The sequence below is a fragment of the Solanum verrucosum genome, unplaced genomic scaffold, assembly GCF_900185275.1.
Source record: "Solanum verrucosum unplaced genomic scaffold, falcon-dt-bn FXZP01000301.1, whole genome shotgun sequence".
NCBI lineage: Eukaryota > Viridiplantae > Streptophyta > Magnoliopsida > Solanales > Solanaceae > Solanum > Solanum verrucosum.
The window spans coordinates 424,079-450,070 of NW_026019916.1; the positions used below are offsets into that span (position 1 = coordinate 424,079).

Consider the following 25,992-nt stretch of genomic DNA (forward strand, 5'->3'; position numbering starts at 1 on the left):
GTTGAACCAAAAAGGAACATAAAGTTAGTGTTGGAATTGGGCAAACTTGCAAAGTCCTCAAGGGGATGAGTGAACAAGTCCTTGATTGAACTCAAAAAAATGTTTCTTGTTTGTGAATGCAAATCACAGATTGGAATAGAAGTAGAAGTTAGGAGCCACAAAACATTGAGATCATAATTCAACCGTCCATACACTTTTTGAATTAAAGTTCTTATGGCCCTAGAGGTTGAATTTGAGTGGGACAATGTTTTGGTAGTTGGTGCTAGACTATTACATTTAGCTAAGAACAAAAACACAATCAAAGAAAGATTTCATATAAATCAATACCAGCTCGTGACTATTATTATTGTCACACTTACATTAAGGATGGTGTTTGCATGAGTTTTTTTTTTCTTTTAAATATTGATTGGAACTTAATGTTTGTGTACACATGTGAAATTTTAAGAAGTAGCTCTGAATTTTCCTTCAAATATTATTTATTCTCAAGATCAAATAAGGCAAATATCTACGTCGTTATACAAGACAAACTAGAGAAAATAATAATTCAAATCATCCTCTTGGGTACAAAAAATATAAAAGAATGCATTTGAGAACAAAACGAGCTAAAAACTAAGCTCAACTAAAACTATACTAAATAAATATAAAGAATATTCCTATTGAGGTAAAATGTATAATTAGAGAAGTACACTTAAGAGGTCTGAATGTAATGTACCAAAAAATTGTGCTTTCGAAGATAAGATTTTCAATAGTTGTGTACCACACCATTTGCACCTGATACAACCACCCAAAGCATTAGCTCATCTCCCCTAACATATGATTGCATCATTACTCTCTCCTTCAATACACCAAAAATGATCTTTAGCGGCACATTGTTGTTTCTGTATGTGCTTGACAATCCATGGATCGAGTAGAATTTATAACATGCTTTAATTGCCTAAATTCTATTACTAACAATAGAGTGCAATTGTTCTCCTGATGATTTCTGGCAGATATATCATTTGCATTAAACAAAGTAGGAATCAAGATGTCTCATAACATTGGGCTATAGACTTGATCAACAACGAATGAAGTACATGAATAACCTGTTTAACGTCAACATCAACTTCAAAATCAAGTTCAAAGTCACAAAATACTTCTGCATTGAATATGAAAGCAACCGAGCAGTGGTACATCCAAATTAGACTTGTGTTGTGCCATGCATCTATTTTAGGACCTTTTCTTGAATTCACCACTCGCTATGATCGCATCTTATACCTGTTAATCATCATCAATTACAATCTCTACCTATCATATATAGTTGATTATATTATATTGATATAAAATCTTCTTTAATTGTATTTACCATATATAGTATTTATCATGTATCGTATTTTACCATGTATAGTTTTCTTGTAATCTTATAAGGAGATAATCTCCTTCATTCTAAAGTAATAGAAATCAAGGGTTTTCCTTTGTTCTTATGATATCAGAGCTTTGAATATTTCTCTTTGTCTCTCTTCTTTTTCCCTCCCCTCCTATCCTACTTGCGTGTTTTTCTTTTTGGTCCATTCTAATGGATTCACATAATCAACTTCCGGTAATGAAACTTGATGGAAAGAACTAGCTTTTTTGGGATTCATATTTTCAAAATCTTCTTGAGGGGAAAGAGCTTTGGGTTCATGTTACCTTGCCCAAACCATAAATCACAACCAACAATTCATGAATCATCTTCAAATGGTGTGTGTCTGACGGAAATGGACGTACCTGAATCATGGATCATTGCTCTGAATCTCACTCCTATGTCCTTTGCTCATGCGATGTGGGAATATCAACTACAACAAGCTCTCACATCTCTTTCTCAAGAGACCTCTACCATTAAAGAATTTCATTGTTCCATCATGTTGAATTAGAATGAGATAGACATGATTGATAACACAAGTATTCCGACAATGGCGCTCGATGAAATCCTTAACTTATGATAGAAATCTCGTTTTCATAAATTCCTTATGAAGTTATGACCAGAGTTTGAACTTATTTGAGCATTTATACTCAACCACAATTCAACCTCATTGCTCGATAATGCCTTGTTGATCTTCTTGCTGGAGAGAGTCGTCTTGCCCCTCTCTCTTCTCAAAATTCCCCTCCTAATTCCTTTGTTGCTTACAAAGGAAAATATCGTGACATGTCTAATGTTGAGTATTTCAACTATCATGAAACGAACATTATGATTCTCATTGCCACAACCAGAGAGAGTTTACCTCCAAACAATTTTGTCAATATTATAAGAAAGATGGTCATTTGATCGAAAATTGTTGAACTCGTCCACCACGCCCCAACCATTTGACCACTCCCACTGCTTTCAGTCACCCTGATGGTTCCTCATCTTCTATACGTGTTGAGCTCGTGCAACAACTTATCAAAGATCTTCATGCTGCATATTTTGATAAGCCTAAGTTGACTACTCCTTGGATTATAGATTCGGGTGCCACTCACCACATGATTGGTGATTTGACAACCTTTGCTTCCTCCCAACCTTTTTCCAACTTTGACAGGTGTTTCTCCAAATGCACACGCAAGTGTACGTTGTCACACAAGTAATATAGTGGCTCTAAGAGAGCCAGATTATCGAACCCAAAAGACTTATCAATTAACTATTCTACAAAATTAGACTAGTTTAATTATTTTTACAAGCGTGCCAAAATAGTTTAATTTATATATGAGTACTAAGAATGCAAGAATAAAATAATAAGATTAACTTACAATGATAAGGACCATTCTAGGGCTGCAGTTTAACTAGGCATTCATGCTTCACAAATCTTTCTCGAATTTCAGATGGTTATCAAATTACTGATTTACAGAGTTGATATTATGATCATGATCTCTCGACTTGTAATCACCTACCCCAATTGAACATCTAACTACATCGTTTAGCAGACATAATCATCTGTTAGGCATTTAGTTTTCATCCTGTTTCATAACCAAGCATGGTGTTTTGTGGGTGTCAATACTAAACACAAGTCAATTCAAGTGATATGCAAGTAAAGATCGTACTCCTTGTATTCCCTGTTCTATCTCTCTATTCTTCTGTCAAATTCAAAAGTAGATAGTGTATTTATTTTAATGGTGGCCTAGCGTAAAAATACTAAATCAAGAATGATCAAGAGAAATCTAGGCCTGGCGCGTCGCCCTAGGCCCTAAACTACTGGTGCCCCAGGCACAAATTTCTCTTTATCATTGTCTTTCGCACACTCATCTGATTTGTTTACAAGATTTTTGCCCTTGCTTCAGTTCCTATTTACTTGATTATTACATCAATTCCCTGCAAATCACATGTCTTAGTACACAATTATTACACTACTCATCAAAACACAACCAATAGAGTAAAGAATGCTCATAAAACTAAAGGTCCATGTGGTCAAAATATCGTAAATGAGCGTACAAATACGCCCAAGATCCCCACCCCATGCTTAAATCTTTGTTTGTCCTTGAACAACTTCCTACCCATTTGTGCTAGCACTTCAACGTTAACACATAAGGACTTGTCCACCCTTACTTGCATTAACCAAACTCTTTCGATCATGTTTCCGTAGTTCACCTCTCATGCAATAACACATGTACTTGCTTAGAACCAAGTTCCTTTAGAAGATACAACATAACCTCTGTAAGGGACTGATTGCAAATCTACATGACAATGTGATAATGTAAGAACAAAAAAAACAACAATACTACACGTATATGTCACGACCTAGAGTACACCCTAGACGTGACATGACATATAAGACCCCGAAAGGCCCTACACAATCTACTTGACATGCATACAACACAACATAATAGATAAAAGTAGAAAATCTCATATAACGACATAGTTTGGCATAAAAGCGGAAGTCTACACATAATCTTGACAAACCAATAAGAATTGGTCGGGATGTAACCCATACACCACGTACAACATCCAAGAACTAAATACTTAAGAAAACAAAGTAAAGATGACATGGTCCTCGGAACATGACGACTCACAAAATCTTCAATGATCAAGCACTCGATCATTATCAACGAACAAGAGGAGGAGAAGCGCCAAACCCAACATTTGGAGACAATGTAGGCACACATATGCATTAGTATATAAAATATACTAAGTATGAGGGATATGCAATTAAGCATAAAAAATGATCATAAGAGGACATAAAGGAAAATATGATATGAATGACCAAACTAAAACATAGTAAAACCTTTAAAGAAGAATCATAAATCATAAACATGGTCAATTCCTCTTTAAATCATATTGAAATCTTCATAAAACTTTGAAATCAGCTTAGTTCATTTTGTGGGATATTCGCTTTAACCGACAATAGACCATGCGAGCTATAACATGGAATTCGATGTAACTCTCACTTCGAGAAGGGAGAGCCTACTTGCCAAGGTAAAACTCCATATAATATTATATGCTATTTGTGTATACACTAGCTAAGTTATTTAAGATAATCCTATGGGGGCACGTAGTTTGGAACTAGAGGTTGCTACTAGTGACTACCCTATTTGAGCCTCCACCTCGAAGATCTCTTGGTGCTAAGTTAAATTCCAATCGAATAGTCATTTTCATAAACATAACATCATTCATGAAAAAACACAATTAAGTTACCAATCCAAGCTTAAATTATCATAGAGTAGCTCATTAAATCATGAATCATGCATGTTGAGAAAACCTTTCACCAATCATGATTCTTTAATATGTGAGAAAATCCTTTCACAATTTTATTGATGCTTACTTTAAAAGAAACCTTAGACCATAAACATCCTTTAAATCATAGGTCATGCATTTCTTTCATAAATCTTATTAAGTTCATCGTTTTCTTCATAAACTCATAACTTCATAAATTCATAGTCAAATCATGAATAGTGCATGAGCCTTATAAAAATCATCAAGAAATCATGTAATTTAATCAAAACATGCATATGAAGATTGATATTGAACAATTAACATCAACTAAGACCAATGAAGATCACATGAAACCCTAAGTAATCTAAGTGAAATTGAATTTGGAGAATTGAGATCTTTTGGGACTCAATGGGTGAATGGAACCCATTGATGAATTTCCACATACCTTGATGATCAAATCCCAAAAGCAATGGAGGAAAATAGAGAATTGAAGCTTGAACCCTAGATTTTTCTCTTGAAGCTTGAGAGGATTTGGAGGGGATGAACTTGGATGAGATTTGAGAATTTGAGAGAATTAGAGGGTTTGGATAGATTTAGTGTCACGCCCCGAGGCTACCCCCCGGATATGGACACGGGACTTAGGATCATGAGTGACCCCAAGCTAACCCTACTGGCATATCATAAGCATGCTAAGATAACTTAAATAAGATAATTTTGTGCGGCAGCTTAAAACATAACATAAAGGGGAAAATGATGGGGAATACCCATTATAAATTTGAATATATAAAGCTGAGTGTAATGACAACTGAAAGATCAAACTCAACTAAAACTAAATCTATCTATGTTTGTATAAAATCCTCTAACTGACTAGAGCTGCTAGGACATGCCCCAACTAACTTCTAGCAAAACTGAAACTGAAAGACTGAAAATAGAAAGATAACATGTCTATCGTCCTCGAAGAATGAGGACTCACCACTGATGCTGCTGAACTAGAGATCAGGTACCGATCTATGCGTGATCTGAATGCTGAGGATCTGAACCTATATCATGAGAAGATGTAGCACAGAATATGCGTCAGTACTTGAAAGGTACTGAACATGCATGATAGGATAAGCTGAATAACATATACATAACTGAACAAAGCAATACGAGCAATGATATAATCTGAACATGAAGTAAATACTGAAATATACTGAATACTGAACTAACTCAATGCAATGACCAAGTACATGACATGCTAAGACTGAATATTGAACTATAACTGATAACCTGGTCAATACACTAGAATCTAACTATGGGAGCTACTATTAACCGACATAAAACCACGGGAGCTATCCGTGGAGTATGATGTATTGCCCCATCGAGAAGACCCAATAAACCTTGCCAAGGGTATAAAGGCATGACTGGCGTGATCACTAAATATGTTGCCCATAGACGGGACTTATCCTACGGGGGCACATTCTGGGACTATGATGGTGACCGACCCTTAGTCCACTCGGTATTAAGCCTACTCCCAACTGATTATGTAAGTAACACATTATAACTGAATTTCTGTAATACTGAATAACTCAAAATACTAACATGCTAACTGAAAATGCAACATTAATGTACTGATAATGAGACATTCTTAACTGGAGCATGGATAACTGTTTAAACTGACCTAGCAAATGTAATTCATGAACTAAACAAATATACACAACTAGGGTTTTGAATTTCATGCAAAGAACTAAGCAATAATTCCACGAAAACATGATAATATGATTTGGATTAGTCTAACAGCTGAATCACAATAATATTCTGAAGTTCTAGAAACCCTAGGTCTAAACATGATATAGAGAATCAAGAATTTGACTGAATTCTAGGGACCTAATGGGTGAAAAGAACCCACATACCTGGTGACAAAATTCATGAATGAATCTTTTGATTTTGGGATTGGAACTGAAGAAAACTTGCTACGTTCTTGGAGAGGGCTTGGTTGACTCTTTCTCCTTCTTTGCGTTCAACTTGATGATTTTTTGGAGAATGAGTTGACTAGGGTAAGTTCTAATTAAGTTACTAAGCTAAAACCGACTAAAACGATGTAGTTTAGGGGTTAAACGACATAGTTTAGGGGTCCAACACATAGGGAAAAAACCAAACGACCCCTGACTTAAAAGCTGTCGGGACCGACGGACTGACTGACGGACCGTGGATGGACATACGGTCCGTCTTGTCAACCATCGACTGGCTTCGGAGAGGGGATTCTTGGGTCTAGATCCACGGACCACGACCCGTGGTCTGACCTACATTCCGTGGGTCTGGCCGTGGGTCGTGCCTTAGAATATTCTGTCTGAGTTTTCTGAGGAGGGTTATAGGTGGCCATCCACGGACCCCCACCTACAATCCGTGGGTCACCCTACGGTCTGTGGGTGGTGCTCGTCAGTGGCACCTGTAACTTCTGATTCCTGCTAACTGGTCTTTCCAGCATATGGGGTGTTACATTATCTCCCCATTGGGAACATTCATCCTCGAATGAAGACTAAACTAGCTGAATATAGAGGGAAAGAGTTGCAAACCCTAACACTAAGTACTAGAAACTGAAATCTGACTGAACAAAGTTCCAAGAACATGCAAATACGCTGAAATGCAAGAATAACCGAAGGAACATGATACAAAGACTGAATTTACGCATGAGTAACTGAAAAATTGGAGAGGAACTATTACCTCAAGCTGGAATGGAATCGGAAGGAAAGAGATGAAGATACTTGGCCTTCATGGCTGCGTCTACTTCCTAAGTAGCTCCCTCTACAGACTGCTCCTCCAGAAAACCTTCACTGAATTGACTTCTTTATTTCTCAACCTTCAAACCTGATGATCAAGAATCTCAACTGGCACATCCTCATAGGTGAGACTATCCTTCACAGTCACATTTTCCAAAAGTACTATAGATGCTTGATCACCCACACACTTCTTCAAAAACGAAATGTGAAATACCGGATGCACCACTGCTAGTTCTGCTGGCCACTCTAACTCATAAGCTACTTTACCAACTCTTTTCAAGATCCTGTAAGGGCCTACATATCTAGGACTGAGCTTCCCTTTCTTGCCAAATCTTATCACCCCCTTCATAGGTGACACTTTCAGGAAAACCCAATCATCAATTTGGAACTCCAAGTCCCTTCTCCTTATATATGCATAGGACTTCTGGCAACTCTAGGCTGTCTTAAGTCTATCTCTGATGAGCTGAACTTTTCCCATAACATCATGAACCGAATCTGGTCTTATCAAGGCTGCTTCACCTACTTCAAACCAACCAACTGGAGATCTACATCTATGCCCATACAGTGCCTCATAACAGGCCATCTGAATACTGGAATGGTAACTATTATTGTAGGTGAACTCTATAAGAGGAAGGTGATCATCCTAACTACCCTTGAAGTCGATCACGCAAGCTCTCAACATGTCCTCTAAGGTCTGAATGGTACGCTCTGCCTGACCATCCGTCTGTGGATGAAATGTTGTGCTAAGATTAACCTGAGTACCAAGACCTTTCTGAAATGACTTCAAAAAATGAGAGGTAAATTGAGGACCTCTATATGATATGATAGACAAAGGAACCCCATGCAACCTTACTATCTCATTAATGTAAATCTTGGCGTAGTCCTCTGCCGAATCTGTAGTCTTAACAACCAAAAAGTGAGCAGACTTAGTAACTCTGTCTACCATCACCCAAATGGAGTCATGTTGTCTGCGAGTACGAGGTAAACCTGTAATGAAGTCCATGTTTATCACTTCCCACATCCATGTAGGAATGGTGTTCTCTTGAGTCATACCCCCTAGTTTCTAATGTTCTTCTTTCACTTACTGACAATTAGGGCACTTAGCCACAAAAACTGCTATATTCCTTTTCATGCCATTCCACTAAAAGACTTCCCACATATCACGATACATCTTAGTGGAGCCTGGATGAATAGAATAGCTGGAGTTATGTGATTCTGTAAGGATCTGCTATCTCAACTCACCCATCTTATGAACTCATAAACGACCCTAATGTCGAAGCACACCATCTCCCCCTTGGGAGAAAACCTCAACTCTCTGCTGATGAACTGCACCCTTTAGTTGAAGCAATATAGGATCAGTGTCTTGTTTTTCCTTAACCTATGCTACTAATGAAGATTTTGACCCATTATGAACTGTTACACCACCATCTGATATGCTCATAAGCCGAACTCCCAAGTGAGCAATCCGGTGAACATCTTTTGCTTGTTCTTTCCTTTCTTCCTCAACATGTGCGACACTACCCATAGATAGTCTACTAAAAGCATCAACTACTACATTGGCCTTACCAGGATGGTAAAACACATTCATATCATAGTCTTTGAGGAACTCAAGCCATCTCTTCTGTCAAAGATTCAACTTTTTCTAGGTGAACACATGAAGGCTCTTATGGTCTAGGAACACATCTACGTGAACACCATATAAGTAATGTCTCCAAATCTTTAGGGCAAATACCACTGCTGCAAGCTCGAGGTCATGAGTTGGATAGTTCTTCTCATGCACCTTAAGTTGTCTAGAAGCATATGCTATAACCTTACCGCGCTGCATCAACACACAACCTAGGACGACTCTGGATGCATCACAATAGATCATATAACGGTCTGAACCCTCTGGTAGAGTCAAAACAAGAGTTGTAGTCAACCTAATTTTCAGTTCTGAGAATCTCTTCCCACAATCATCTAACCACTATAACTTAACCTATTTCTGAGTCAACTTAGTCAATTGAGAAGCTATGGATGAAAATCCTTCCACAAACCTTCTGTAATAACCAGCCAAACCCAAGAAACTTCTGATATCTGTAGGAGAGGTAGATCTGGGCCATTGTTTCACTGCCTCTATCTTCTGAGAATTCACTCGAATCCCTTCACTAGACATATTATGCCCAAGTAAAGCAACATATTGCAACCACAACTCACATTTGCTCAACTTAGCAAATAACTGGCAACCTATGAGAGTCTGCAGGACAACCCTCCAATGAGTTGCATGTTCTTCCTCATTCCTAGAGTAAATGAGGATATCATCAATAAAGATGATAACGAACAAGTCAAAATACTGCTTGAACACCCTATTCATCAAATACATGAAACCTGAAGGAGCATTGGTTATTACAAATGACATAACTACAAGTTCATAATGACCATACCGAGTTCTAAAGGCTATTTTCGGAATGTCACTATCTTTGACTCTGAGATGATAATAACCCTGAAGTTGTTCAAACAAGTCATCAATCTTGGGGATAAGGTACTTATTATTGATTGTGACCTTGTTCAACTGCCGATAGTTAATGGACATCCTAAGAGAACCATATTTCTTTTTCACGAATAACTCTGGTGCACCTCACGGGGAAATACTGGGTATGATGAAGCCCTTATCTAGAAGGTCTTTCAATTGCTCTTTCAATTCCTTAAGCTCAGCTGGAGCCATTCTGTAAGGAGGAGGAATAGAAATAGGTTGGGTATCTGGAAGGAAATCGATTCCAAATTCGATTTCCCTTCCGGGAGGAACTCCAGGAAGATCTTCTAGAGACACTTCTGGGAACTCATCAACTACTGGAACTGACTCAAGAGTTGGGGTTTCGAAGCTTGAATCCTTAACCCAAACTATATGATAGAGATACCCTTTAGATATTATCTTTCTTGCCTTAAGGTAAGAATTGAATCGACCCATAGGCACTGAGCTGATACCCTTCCATTCTAAGATTTGCTCGTCTAGAAATTGAAAATGAACGATCCTAGTTCTACAATCGACTAAGGCATAACATGAATGTAACCAATCCATGCCTAGTATGATATCAAAATCTACCATTTCTAACTCTACAAGATCTGTTGATGTGACTTTCTAAGAGACTGTGACAGGGCAATTTCGGTATACCAGTTTAAGTATAACTGGGTCACTAACTGGAGTAGAGACTGAGAAGGGTTCTGAAAGAGTTTCTAGACTAACACCGAAGTTTACTGCTATATAAGGAGTTACAAAGGAAATAGTAGCCCCTGGATCTAACAAAACATAAACATCTAATTGGAAGACTCGCAATGTACCAGTAACCAAATCAGGAGAATCTTCCTAATCCTGGCGAGCATGGAGAGCTTACAACCTGTTCTGGCACTGACCGCCACCTGTACCAGATGGGTTACCCTGCTGAGTTGGGTGACCTGCTGGTGCTGATGAAGTTGTAGACTGAGCCCTACCATTGTTACCTCCTTGACCCTGTTTAGAAGAAAGGCAATCTCTCAATCTGTGACGAGTTTGACCAAACCCAAAACATCCATCTTTTCCTGCAAGACACTCGCCCGGATGGTTCTTACCACACTTTGGACAAGTTGGGTAGGTGCTAGTAATGGAAAAACTTCCCTGGGACTTAGATCCTGATACCCTACCTTTTGATCTTATCGAAACCTGAGGGATGTAACAATAGCTGATGAAGGTGCTGGGGCTGAAGATTTCTGCTGAAACTGCGAGCAATTTCCACCACCCGATTTCTGCTAAGAATACTCATAGTTTCATGTCCTAGCCTTCTTATTATCCTTAGCCTATTCCCTAAGCTTATCTCCCTCAACCTGCTGAGTCATGAGCCTAGAGATGTTCTTATCTTCCAGCAACATAGCATTTCTACACTCTGTTCTCACCAAGTCAGATACCCCAAATAGAAACTTACTCATCTGAGCCCTGGAATCGGCAACCATGTATGGAGCATACTTGGAGAGTTGGGTGAACTTACGTCCGTACTCTTGGACTATCATGGAACCATTCCACAAATTCATGAACTCTAGAACTTTTGCCTCTCTCAACTCTCTTGGAAAGAACCTATCTAGAAAAGCTCTAGTAAAACACTCCCAAGTTACATAAGCTGCATTATCACCCCTATTGTCTTTCCACTGTGTAAACCATAAGTGAGCCACATCCTTAAGCTGGTCGGACGCTAACTCTACCTTATCATTTCCTATCACCTACATCACTCCAAAGATTTTCTTGACCTCATCAATAAAGTTTTGGGGATCCTCACCAACATGCGACCCAAGAAACACAGGTGGGTTCATCCAAACAAAATAACGGACCCTAGCTGTCGTTGATCCACTACCAGCATTTGCAGGAACTGGAACCTACTTATTGTTCTGTTTAGCTACACTCTAGGCCAACAGTTGAATGATGTTCTGAAACTCTGCATTCGTAACTTCCTGATCTGGGACTGGAGGAGCTGTGTTAGCATTGGATGCATCAGCATTTCTAGGGTAAGTTCTAGGAGGAGGCATGATTTGAAAATGCATAATGATGGATTAGAAAGAGAGATCATACCAACTGTCACGACCCGGAACCACCCCTAAGTCGCAACAAGGCGTACTCGACCCCGAAGGGGTCTTATACAAGCCACATAGTCATTCATTGCTTTCAATAATGATAATAGTGCGGAATTAAAACCTTATTTACATCCAAACATTCAGACTTCATTAAAACAACTTTAAAAACACACAGCGGAAGTCTAAGTCTCTCATGGCCATCTTAGACACAATCACAAAACATAAGTAGGGACACAACCCTTTACAATCGAAACAATAACTAAAAGTGTCTATTACATTAACAAAAGAACTTAAAAGTCTTGTCCTCGAATCCATGAGGACATACTAAGTCTTGGAGGAAATCAATCCAACACTTCAAACTATATAAGAGGGATCACTTGCCGGAACCTACACTTGTAGTAAAAAAATATGAAGAATATGGGTTAGTACACAAAATGTACTAAGTATGATGACTATGCAAAACATGCTTTAAAAGGGACATTTTGGCTAGAAACCATGCATTTTGCCACTTTTAGAAATATCATGAACAGTTGAATAGGAGACATACAAGACAAGCATAAAAATCAAGTAAGTCATAATATCACACTTTAACGATATCAACATGAAAACCTTTACCTTTACCTTGGACCTTCACCTCAAGCAACCCTTATGCTATACCTTGTGAAATGTATGGATAGCGTCCCATACCACCATCCATACTAGGGCATCACATTTAGGTCACCTAAAGTAAACTCATCCTTCCTTTCCTTCACCTTTGCACAATAATCATACATAAGAAGTATATTATTAATTAAGACATGACAAGGGAAAATAACTCATAATATAACCCAAGTATAGCATGCACCTCATATTAAGCATTTGAGAGCCAACATTCTTTAATAACCTCATTTAGGGCATATTTATGTCACAGACATAAGGATTTTAGAGAAACTCACTATGATCCTCTCCAAGCCTACTCGTGCAATGTATAGGTAGCATCCCATACTACTACCTACACTTTGTAGAACCTATCAAGAAACCATAATGAAATCTCACATGATGGGAAGTAAGCATTTAACCGACATAGACCATGAGAGCTTGTCATGGAATCCGGTGTCATAAGTCCCCACACCGTAAAGAGGTGGTCTACTTGCCTAAAGAAGATTGGTACATATAGCTTAATGGATCCACTAGCTACCTATGCGGGCACATAGTTTATGGGATAAGGTAGACGATCATCGAAACTCATGCCTAACCATTGGGGAGTTTCCATCTAACCAAATCCACTCGGTGCTTAGCCTACATTCCCATAGAATAGTTCGTTACATTGACATTATCACATATGAGAGGTGCCATTGGCCTACCAACTCCAAATTACATTCATTAATACGTGAAAGGGTGCTTTAAGCCTACCGTTTCAAGGTTCATTTAGGAAAGCTCATTAACTCCTCTTGAAAGGGTGCCATGGGCCTACCGGTTCAAGTCTCATCATTAACCTTCATGGAAAGGTGCCATAGGCCTACCGATTCCAAGGTTCATTACTATCATTAATGGAAGGGTGCGATAAGCCTACCGATTCCAAGGTTCATTATTATCATGAGTGGAAGGGTGCTACTAGCCTACCGATCCGAGGATTCAACAACCAACAATATAATCATTTAAACAAGAAAATGATGCACAAGCTCTACCAATTCGAGATATGCAATACATTGGAGAATCCTTCATATTCTATCATCAACATTCATGAGTGTCAATTTGAGAAAAAAGCCTTCCAATAATAACACATTTACGTTCATAACATGATCACATTAGCTCCATTGAATGTCCATTCGTAAAATGTCATGTAACACTTAAATTTCTCATACTATGCCTTCAAGGCCATGGTCACAATGTACAAAATAAGTAAACACCTCCACCTTTCAAGTGGATCATCATCAAGAATAATTCTACTAATAATATGAGATTAAGTCAACTTACCATCCTCCAAAGCCATAATCACCATTACTCAATTCCCAACAATTCTATCACCACAAGGTGATTCACCCATAACTTGCCCATAAGGCCACAATCCTCAATTCATCCATATACCAACAATTCATCATAAATAGGTATAGAAAACCATATAAATCAACAATACAATCCAATCTAAACACAATTTCATCAACATTAAATCATAGGCATTAAACCTACTTCATAAGCAAATTCTAGGCTTTTAATGAAAACATGGGTTCTTGAAGAAGTTTCATATAAAATCATCTTAAAATCATAAATAGAACTTCAATTCACCAATATAATGACTTTGAAAACATTTTACCCATGAACCCATACCTAGAATAGAAAATAGAAGTTTTGTTCTTTGAAGACTTTTGAAACCCTTTTTAATGGACTCCTTGAAGGAAAGATAATCAAGGATCAAGGGTCACCATACCTTTGTTAAGATTCCCCAAGGAATTTGATGAAGAAACCACCTTCAATCCAAGCCCTAGCTCCAAGTTCTTGACCTTCTTCAATAGAGGATTGTAGAGAGAGAAATATTTGAGAGGAGGTGGGTTTCTTTTTAATTCTAATTGGAGCGACTTAAATGGAAGAATTTTGGTCTAGAAGGGTTTTATAATTGCTAGGAAAGGCATATAATAATAGGGACTCAACTTAGGAAAAGAATTAAGGACCCACAAAGTTAAACTTGAAAGTTTTCACTAAACCCGTCTAAGCTCGTCCTTTTTGACAGTGCTTCACTATTTTGGGCATAACTTTTTACTCCGAGATCGGAAAAGGGAAAATTTGGTGGCATTGGAAAGAGGACTCAGATACCTTTAATTTTATAGGTAATGGTCCACCTAATTCGTTTTGAGCTAAAAGATATCATCATTTGAAGTTGACCCTAAAAGTTGTAACTTTAAAAATCTGCCCCTTGCCCGTCTGTTCCAGTGGGCTTACTCAAAGGCTGGTCAACTGGGCAGTCCACTAGGCGACCATAGGGGCATAAGGGAGACTCGCCAACCCCTTAGGCAATCTAGCAGCCCCATCACCAAACAGTCCTTCCAAGGACAAGGCTTCTTTCACCCTAACTCGCTTTCCTAGGCCCTTACTTGCACCCTAGGATGCTACCTAGCTCCATTTAAGTTCTAAAACAGCATAAACATCAACCTAAGCTCCCACTAACCCAAACGTCAAGACTCAAGTTCATTCTATCATTTTCCGAGTCGTTACACCAACGCACGATAAGAATATAAAAAAAGTGAAGTTTTCCTAAAACACTTCGTAGCCTCCCCCTCATAGGTGTGGCGCACTTCACACTCATGAAAGGGACTCTACTTAGTGCGGCTTTTCAGACATCCTAGGACTCTTGAACCTTGTGCTCTGATACATAGTTTGTCACACCTCGAGGCTACCCCCAAGACGTGGACACATGACTTAGGATCATGAGTGACCCCAAGCTAACCCTGTTGGCATATCATAAGCATACTAAGATAACTGAAATAAGATGATTTTGTGCGGAAGCTTAAAACATAACACAAAGTGGAAAATGATGGGGAATACCCATTCTAAATCTGAATATATAAAACTGAGTTTAATGACAACCGAAAGATCAAACTCAACTAAAACTGAATCTATCTATGTCTGAATAAAAGCCTCTAATTGACTAGAGCTGCCGGGACATGCCTCCAGTAAACTTCTAGTAAAACTAAAAGTAAAACACTGAAAATAGAAAGATAACATGTCAATCGTTCTCAAAGAATGAGGACTCACTCATGCTTATAGTGACCAACGACAGAAACCTACGGTATGAGTGTCTACGATCGTCGATAGTATAGTAACCCAACTAAAGGTTGGGGTCATGTCCCAAGGGAGTGGTTTTGAGAATTGATAGAAAAATAAAATTAAGCTCTAACTAGTCGTAGCTAAAGAAATTAACGAACAAAACCATGGTAAATTAAAGGGGGTGACATGAAGTGTTAAATATCAATTAGGGTTTTTGTCACAAGTAGTAAAAATAGCAAAAATTAACAAGAAAATCAAGTATGGGAAAATGTTCTTGGGGTGTGATGGCAATACAAGTTGAGATAAATCGTTGGGTACATGCTTTCAATAGGAAATTTCCAAGTTAAGAGTAACTAGGCTAAGCTTTAGATGGAAATAAGTTCCCTCTCGAGCAACTTACCCCGTTTCAAATGGGTTCCTCTCAGACACCCATTTGCCACATGAAGACTAGCCTATGCCTTACCCCACTCACTCTCTTGAGCTGAGTGTTAGGATATGGGACTAGGGCTCACCCTCTCGGGTTGAACCTCATGTCGACCCACTCCTTAGGCCATCAGTCTAGTGGTCTTGGTTCCCCGGCCTCCCTCTCGGGCAAGCCAAAAACACATGGGTGGTTTTGTATTTGCAACTACAAACCCATTAAATTAAGCCATAACCACTAGGTGAAATCACCATTAAAATACATCTACCCTATCATCAAGCAAGACCCAACAACAATATCAACACATATTTGCTAAATCACACCCCAAGAATGGGGGTTTTTAGTCACACATCAAGAAATAACAAAATACACCTAAAATGATACTAAAATCAAATGGGCATAAGAAATTAAACCTTGATTTAAGCAAAGGAAGAAGAATGGAGAAGACCCACTTCCAACTTGGGGAAGATGAAATCCTTCTCTCTTCAAGTCTCCCACAAAACCCTCTCCAAACTTGAGAGAAACTATCTAAAAACGTACTATTCTATTATGAAATTAATAATAATGGTTCGGAACTACTAAAATTAATAAAGAGTTTAGTATTTATAGCCATTAGAAATTAGTGCAGGCGGATAGTTCGGCGAGGTTAGTCGAGTCTGCCGAATGACTTGGCGACTCGCCCTTCTTCTGTCTCATCTCCGTTTAGTGCTTGCCTTCACCATCTTCACATTCTGGGTCATTGGGCGGTATAGTATTGCTTTGCGGAACTATTCGGCGAAGCACCGACTGCTTCTTTCATTGCTTTTTTGATCCTCTTCCTTTAGGGCTTCGCATACTGGAACAAAGGGCGGAGTCTGTCCTTTTGGAAATCGCCAAAGGTGCTTGGCGATGCTCATGCTTCTACTTCTTCGTTCTTTTCAGCCTTTTTGTTCCGTTTTGCACCTAAGTGTTCATGCTTCCACTAAAACTTCAAATACCTGAAACTTAAGAGTTTTCAACAGATATTGAGATAAAATAAGCATTCGAGGACATATTTCTATCAAAATAAAGCCCTAAATGAGTCCAATCTGTGGACTCATCAACACCCCCAACTTAAATTTTTGTTTGTCCTCAAGCAAACTTGAGTTCAACCATTCAAAATAGGTGTCTCAAACAGTGCTACACAAGACTCAATCATGAATGCACACAACAAGACTGAATTTACTTATGCAAGGATCAATTGTGTACTCAAAGATTCAAGTTGTGACACACCATTACCAAAGATTCTCATGCTCGCAATACTTGCTACTTGTGCAAGTTCAAGCTCAACAAAAAGTATCTAAATTCCCTCACATAAAGAATGATTCCATATTCACACACAGAGGTTAATCAATTCAAGATCAAGAATAAGATGCAACGCTCACACTCAAAAAAAGGAACACAATGCATATTTTCACCCATAGGTTTGCCCTTATTTTCCAATTGACTTTCGATTCGGCTTACTCAAGATAAAAAAGGTCTTTCTCAGGCTTGTAATGGGGATGAGTGCAAAGGTATGATCATTTTAGGCTCAGTGACTTTTTCCTCGTGAGTTGTGGTATTCTCAAGGCATTCCCTTCTTTTCATTTATCAATTCTTTTTCTAGTGCTTCTAAGTCACCTTTTTATTCTCCTCCATGGATTGCTTGAAACCTGATTCCCTTCGTACTTTATTCCACATTTTTTTTGAATTGAATTGAATTGAAGGGGTTCCATTTTTATGCAATACCATGGGTTAAGGTGGAATTTTCTTGCACTTCTTGATTTCTCCTTTTCCTTTTCACCGCACCCCCAACTTGGGCTTTTGGCCTAAGTTGGCTATTCTCTTAAACCACAAATCAAGAGGATTATAGGTAATGAGTCAAGTATGGTCTAAAGTTTATCAAGGTTCTTCGAAAGAAAGGTAAGGCACAAAGGGTGTTCAAAAGAGTTTCACACACTCACGGGTAGGCCACAAAAGAGGTATATGTCAAATTTGGCTCACACTCTTTAAAGTTGCCTAAGATCATCTCAAGAGGACACCTTTCTAAATCAATCAGACTAACAGGGAAAATTCTAGGTTTATTCATGCAAGTTTCAAAGCAAGCTAATCACACAAGGCATTCGACACTTAAGTCAAACAAGACTACACACTTTCACTAGTGTGCAGCGGTCATTACAAGAGAATCAATTCGATAAGTGGCTAATCACAACGAGATGCAAAGAGTTCACATATTGTCTATGCAACTTTATTTGGCCTCATCGTAGCCGTACATTCATGTTTGTTCAATTGAGAGCACTATTCAAGTCATCGGTATTGATCGAAACTGAGACTGAAATTTTCGCAAAAGAATAACCACATTCTACTTACGAGGGGTGGCAAAAATGTGCTAAAAATTCAAAATTTACATCCACAAAAATAGTGTAAAAAATAGTTATAAACAGAACATCCCAGATATAAACACAAACACGAGCAAAAAGTAGCACACATAGGTGGGCCTCACCCCACCACAAATAAAAACATTTGTCCTCAAATGCAAGTAATAAATATCCAAAGATTTCAAAGATAACTACGAACATAGAGGGAGGTAAATAGGGAATCTTGGCTATGCGATTGCTCCATCTGTCATGGCATCAGTATCCATAGTGACCACCAGAAGGACCAGCTCCACTGGATCCCGTAGCAGGAGACTTTGCTAAAGAAACTTGCACAGCAACATTTATCATGATTTCTTTAGTCTCGGCTATTTCGTCCACTGTAGCTTCCTCAAATATCTCTTTGTCAGTTTCTGCCTCCGATTCAGGATCAACTATATGCTCAATTCCATTTCCATGTCCTGCGGCAGTCTGAGGCATCTCGGGCACTTCTAAAACTTCCACTAATCAAAAGATTATGGATATATCAGTGGACTTTAGGTAATCCACATATTTCTTCAACTCTGTAATGGTGGACTTTACAGCTGTTACTTCCTCTGTGGCTCCTTGATCGTGCTCACACACTAACATCCTGGCCTCTAGAGCATCAATAGTAGTGCTCAGTGGTCTCACACCATTGTCGAGGGTAGCCTGAATCATGCATGGAATGGAGCTTTCTATGTTGGCAGTCCGACAATTAGCAGTTTGGGCAAGTTGTCCCATTCAGATCAATGATGCCTGAGTGATTGGTTCACAGGGGGCAACAACAGTTGTAGGTCTGGGTGGTAATAAAGCATCAGAGGGACCTGTAGAGTCAAAATGGGTGGTAATGACATCAGATATACCTGAAGGTCCAGGGGCCGGAGTAGGCAAATATGCCTCTGCAGGTATAGATCTAGTGGCCACAACTTCCTTCTGTCTCTTTTCTACCTGGTCTTTAAGATATTCGGCTTTGATCTTTCGGATACTGATGGAGGCGGTGGCAACCAATTCCACATCCTTCGTTGCATCTCCAGGCACCCAAGCTCTTTTGCATAATTGAGTGATTAATACCGGGAAATGGAGAGATGTCTGGCCTTGCTTTGCACGCATATGGATTTTAGAGGAAATGATCTTCCCAAGATTTATCCTGGTTTTCTTCATGATGCATCCAAGATAAGCTGCCTTAGCATGACAAAGGATTGATTCATTTTGTGATGGCATAACTGTGCTGCTGATGAATCCGAACTAGTATCGTGCAACTATGTTCAAATTTTTCTTCTCAATTGGAAATCCTTCTGCTAACCATGTTGGAGCATTATCATCTGAGACTAGTGGAGCTAGCCATTTTTTCATTGCATCCAGCTTCTGTGTCCTGATTAAGTGCTGGCAATGGTCATTAATCTTATCGGCATTCCCAAAGCTATGTTGATAGTCTCACTGTCACAGGCTACCTTCCTTCCTTGGACAACCACATGGTCAACTGCTTTAAAAGATGAGACTAGTCTTTTCCGTTGAGGTACTAATGTACTGTATGCATCGTATAACTCTCTAACCCAGCTTGGTATGTAAGATCCGCGATGTCTTATGAAGATTTGGAATTTGTGGTATTTCAGGCACTCCATCACTTCTGGATACCTATCAATAACCCCATTTATGGAAAGTTATTTCTCCTCAATGATCATTCTCAGACCATTTGCCTTTGATAAATTCATTGATCCATGTTTGGGACCTTGTACTAGATGTGCCAGCACTAATTCTTGCCCTGGAGCTGGAGGAGTTGGAGTGGTGGACTAACTATCTTTTATCTGATATGGATCAGGTATCCTTTTGGATCGTAACTCAACCCTCCTTGCCTCTGTCTGGTAATCTTCGTCAGACTCTGCACTCTCACTGTTATATGTGGGTGGCTCAGTGGTGTAGAAGCCTGTGCTATCAGAGCTTGCGTCAGATAATTCAGAGGTTTTGCCTTTCCCCTTGCTTTTTATAGTTGTGGTAGCCTTGCCCCTGGGTGGAGGTGCATTTTCACTAATCACAATTCCCTTTTCCCTTCCTCTGGTTGATCGCGTGGCCATATCTACAAAGCGTTAGAGAGATTAGTCAGTACTTACATTGTCACACAGAATTGTAGACAGAATCGCCAATCTAATCAGTGAATCACCGAATCTCTTGGGCGATCATGAATATGTCCGCCGAAAGTTACAGATCCCACAATGCTTAAGATATGAAATTAAAGGCTATTTAGGGTTAGTACGCAAACCGCTGAGTGATTTGGCGAGCTCAACCTAGCTCACCGACTGACTTAACGTGCCTGAGATTCAACTCACTTTTCAAAATCGATCGTACAAACCTCAAAAGCAAAATTAAACCATGCATTAATGAAATTTTAGCCCAGACCTATAGCACCCATTCATGGTCAACACCCATTATGCATAGTTTTCCACATTTAGATTCAAGGTAAGTAGAGCGAAAAAGGACTTTGAACAGTAAAAGCAAATAAGCCCCAATTTACAAATCAGAAGCAGGTACTCAAAAACTTCTACTCATATCAGAGAGATCTAACACGCATCAATAGACTCTTAGATTGCAGATGAGGTTGAACTATTCAAAACTGAACAGGGGTTTTTCAGAAACTAATCTTTTTGCTGAGTAAACAAAATTGTAATGCTAGGCGGCAACGAAAATCTGAGTTCCAAGCGCTAATCCGTGACTAAAGTACTACTTTAAGGTGAGAGAATGTAAATTACTACCTTGGTGTGAAGTTATGGAGTTTGAAAGTGAGAAATAATGAAGAAGTATGCCTGATGGCAATATATGTTGTTCAATTTGTGTCCATTTGGCGATGTTAGTCGCACTTGCCAACCCACTCGGCGATTCACTGAGTGGTCATTTATCCTGCCCTTTCTTCAGAAATCTTCAATTTTTAGTGGGTTAATTCGGCGGTCTGCATCGAGATCACCAAACTTATTAGCGATGCGCCGAATTGCTTTTCGAGTCCGCTGAGTTTTACAGGCTCTGTCAACTCTTGTATTGAACCAAACGGCGGATCCAGTCAGGCTCACAGACCTATTTGGCTCACAGAATGGACTTTTTGCTCGCCAACCTGAAATTTTCCACACTTTTCTCGTGTTAACCTGCAACACAACACACCATTATTCATAAAAGTAAAATCCTAAACGTTTAAGACCTTGGGTTGCCTCCCAAGAAGCGCTTTATTTACCGTCGTGTCAGGATGCAAATCTTTGCTCAAGTTTCGTTGTTGGGTTGGCCAAGTCCTCATTAGGCCACCCCCTGTTTCTCTGCTGATGGAGTTGAGGCAACGCATGACTCATCAGGTCCTCGAGCAGTTGGACAGCTTTGGAATGAGACCAAATAATTCGTTTCATTCATTTGATATCTTCTTTCAATCCCTCCAGCTCTTTGTCTTGCTCGGTCACCTTGTGGAGAATTGTTGAGAGCATTCCCTAGATGTGCTTGGTCTCCTTATTTCTTCTATTATGAGGGGGAATGTATTTATCCTTCCTTTTGCAATGAGCTTCGACCTTCACCATATTTCTTTTTAACTCATCCATTTGGGTAATTAGTATGGTCATCAAGAGATCCTTTTCAACCTCTTGGCTCATTTTAGCCATATTGTCAAGCAGTTGGACTGTTATTATATATGGCTGCTTTAATGTTCCGCCAGGAAGGAGTTGGTCAACCAACATCTTGCTTCTAAGGCCAAGACTTCGGTAGAAGCAATCACTGTGGATTAAACCGAGAAGTTCATGAGTGAGGCATTGGGTTAGCAGTTCATTGAATCTTGCCCATGTCTCATGGATTCGCTCATCCTCCAATTGCTTGAAGGTTAGGATACAATCCCGATACATCATTGCCTCTAATGGAGGAAACTACATTAACTCCCGAATATTTCTTGCTTCCCCTTGTTTAGATTCTGACAAATCACAAAACAAAACTAAGAATTAAGTTATTAAATTACGACTAAGAAGAACAAAAATTCTACTAATCTAAAAATTCTCAAATAACACCACTCCCCGGCAGCGGCGCCATTTTGATCCTTATCGTGACCAATGACACTAACCTACAATATGAGTGTCTACGATCGTCGATAGTATAGTAACCCAACTAAAGGTTGGGGTCGTATCCCAAAGGAGTGGTTTTGAGAATTGATAGAAAATTAAACTAAGCTCTAACTAGTCGTAGCTAAAGACATTAACGAACAAAACCTTAGTAAATTAAAGGGGGTGACACGAAAGTGTCAAATATCAATTGGGGTTTTTGTCATAAGTAGTAAAAATAGAAAAAATTAACAATAAAATCAAGTATGGGGAAATGTTCTTGGGGTGTGACCGTAATACAAGTTGAGATAAATCGTTGGGTACATGCTTTCAATAGGAAATTTCCAAGTTAAGAGTAACTAGGCTAAGCTTTAGATGGAAATAAGTTCCTTCTCGGGAAACTTACCCTGTTTCAAATGGGTTCCTCTCGGACACCCATTTGTCGCATGAAGACTAGCCTATGCCTTAGCCCACTCACTCTCTCGAGCTGAGTGTTAGGATATGGGACTAGGGCTCACCCTCTCGGGCTGAACCTCATGTCGACCCACTCCTTAGGTGACATCAGTCTAGTGGTCTTGGTTTCGCGACCTCCCTCTCGTGCAAGCTGAAAACACATGGGTGGTTTTGTATTTGCAACTACAAACCCTTTAAATTAAACCAAAACCACTAGGTGAAATCACCATTAAAATACTACCCTATCAGCAAGCAAGACCCAACAATAATATCAACACATATTTGCTAAATCACACCCCCAAAATGGGGTTTTTTAGCCACACATCAAGAAATAACAAAATACACGTAAAATGATACCAAAATAAAATGGGTATAATAAATTAAACCTTGATTTAAGCAAAGGAAGAAGAATGGAGAAGACCCACTTCCAACTTGGGGAAGATGAAATCCTTCTCTCTTCAAGTCTCCCACAAAACCCTCTCCAAACTTGAGAGAAAATATATAAAAATGTACTATTCTATTCTGAAATTAATTGTCACGACCTGAGAGTACCCCCTAGTCGTAACATGGCGTATTCGACCCCGAAGGGGTCTTATACGAGCCACATAGTCATTCATTGCATTCAATAATGAAAATAGTGCGGAATAAGAAAAAAACTTATTTACATCCACACATTTAAACTTCATTAAAACAACTTTAAAAACACACAGCGGAAGTCTAAGTCTCACATGGCCATCTTAGACACAGTCACAAAACATAAGTAGGGACACGACCCTTTACAATCAAAGAAGTCTATTACATGGACAAAAGAACTTAAAAGTCTTATCCTCGAATCCATGAGGACATACCAAGTCTTGGAGGAAAGCAATCCAACACTTCAAACTAGCTAGGAGGGATCACTTGCCGGAACCTACACTTATAGTAAAAATATGAAGAATATGGGTTAGTACACAAAATGTACTAAGTATGATGACCATGCAAAACATGCTTTAAAAGGGACATTTTGGTTAGAAACCATGCATTATGCCACTTTTTGAAGTACCATGAATAGTTGCATAAAAGACATACAATACAAGCATAAACATCAAGTAAGTCATAATATTACCTTTAAACAATTTCAACATGAAAACCTTTACCTTGGACCTTCACCTCAAGAAACCCTTATGCTATACCTCGTGCAATGTATGGATGGCGTCCTATACCACCATCCATACTAAGGCACCACATTAAGGTCACTTAAGGTAACTTATCATTCCTTTCTTTCACCTTTGCACCATATTCATACATAAGAGGTATATCATTAATTAAGACATGACAAGGGAAAATAACTCGTAATATAACCCAAGTATAGCATGCATCTCATATTAAGCATTTGAGAGCCAACATTCTTTAATAACCTCATTTAGGCCACAATTGTATCACATACATTAGGATTTAGAGAAACTCACTATGACCCTCTCCAAGCCTACTCGTGCAATGTATAGGTAGCATCCCATACTACTACCTACACTTTGTAGAACCTATCAAGAAACCATAATGAAATCTCGCATGATGGGAAGTAAGCGTTTAACCGACATAGACCATGAGAGCTTGTCATGGAATCCGGTGTCATAAGTCCCCACACCGTAAAGAGGTGGTCTACTTGCCTAAGGAAGACCGGTATATAGCTTAATGGATCCACTAGCTACCTATGCGGGCACATAGTTTATGGGATAAGGTAGACGATCATTGAAACTCATGCCTAACCATTGGGGGAGTTTCCATCTAACCAAATCCACTCGGTGCTTAGCCTACATTCCCATAGAATAGTTCGTTACATTGACATTATCACATATGAGAGGTGCCATTGGCCTACCAACTCCAAATTACATTTATTAACACGTGAAAGGTGCTTTAAGCCTACCGTTTCAAGGTTCATTTAGGAAAGCTCATTAACTCCTCTTGAAAGGGTGCCATGGGCCTACCGGTTCAAGTCTCATCATTAACCTTCATGGAAAGGTGCCATAGGCCTACCGATTCCAAGGTTCATTATAAGCTCGTGTGGAAGGGTGCCACTAGCCTACCGATCCGAGGATTCAACAATCAACAATATAATCATTTATACAAGAAAATGATGCATAAGCCCTACCAATTCAAGGTATACTTTATATTGAAGAATCCTTCATATTCTATCATCAACATTCATGAGTGTCAAATTGAGAAATAATCTTTCAATAGCAACACCTTTACGTTCATAACATGATCACATTATCTTCATTGAATTTTCATTCATATAATGTCATGATAACACTCAAATTTCTCATACTATGCCTTTAAGGCCCTAAGCCTCACATACCCATACACCAACAATACACCATAAAATAAGCATGGGTAATGACATACTTCAACAATCTAAATACCTTTAAACAAGTTTGATTCATATACATTCATTATCTAGCAACCCACTTCATAAAAGCATAAACTAGGAATAAAGAGAAATCATGGGTTCATGGAGTATTTTCATCTTAAATCGTCAATACAACAACAATATAACCATAAAGTGCCATTAGAAACCTTTTAAAACCATTTGGTGGAAGAACCCATGAGATTGAGTGAAAACCTAGATTTTTCATACTTTGAAATAACTTTGGATTTGGCTCCTTGAATGGAAATTTAGACAAGGATCAAGACCACCATACCTTTGCTATGATCTCCCACGAAATTTGATGAAGAAAGCCTTGAATCCAAAGCCCTAGCTCCCACTTCTTCTTCTTCTTAATGGAGGATTGTAGAGAGGGAAATGTTTTAGGGATGGGAATTGAACTAATGGTATCTAGGAAATAATATATGTCCTTTGGAAGAATGGTCCAACACTTAGAAAAAAAATGAGGCGGGTGAACAGTAACAACGCCTACTGGAAATTGCCTTTTCCTGCCGAACAGATTTTACGAAAATGGGCTTAACTTCTTCGTCCGAACTCCGA

At 39.0% G+C, this 25,992-nt stretch overlaps 1 protein-coding gene across 1 annotated transcript in view; it reads right to left on the bottom strand.

Annotated features, from left to right (window-relative positions):
• The window catches only part of LOC125823082 (fatty acid amide hydrolase-like), a 339,008-nt gene that overhangs the window by 209,149 nt on the left and 103,867 nt on the right, over positions 1 to 25,992 (bottom strand). The window lies entirely within an intron of this gene.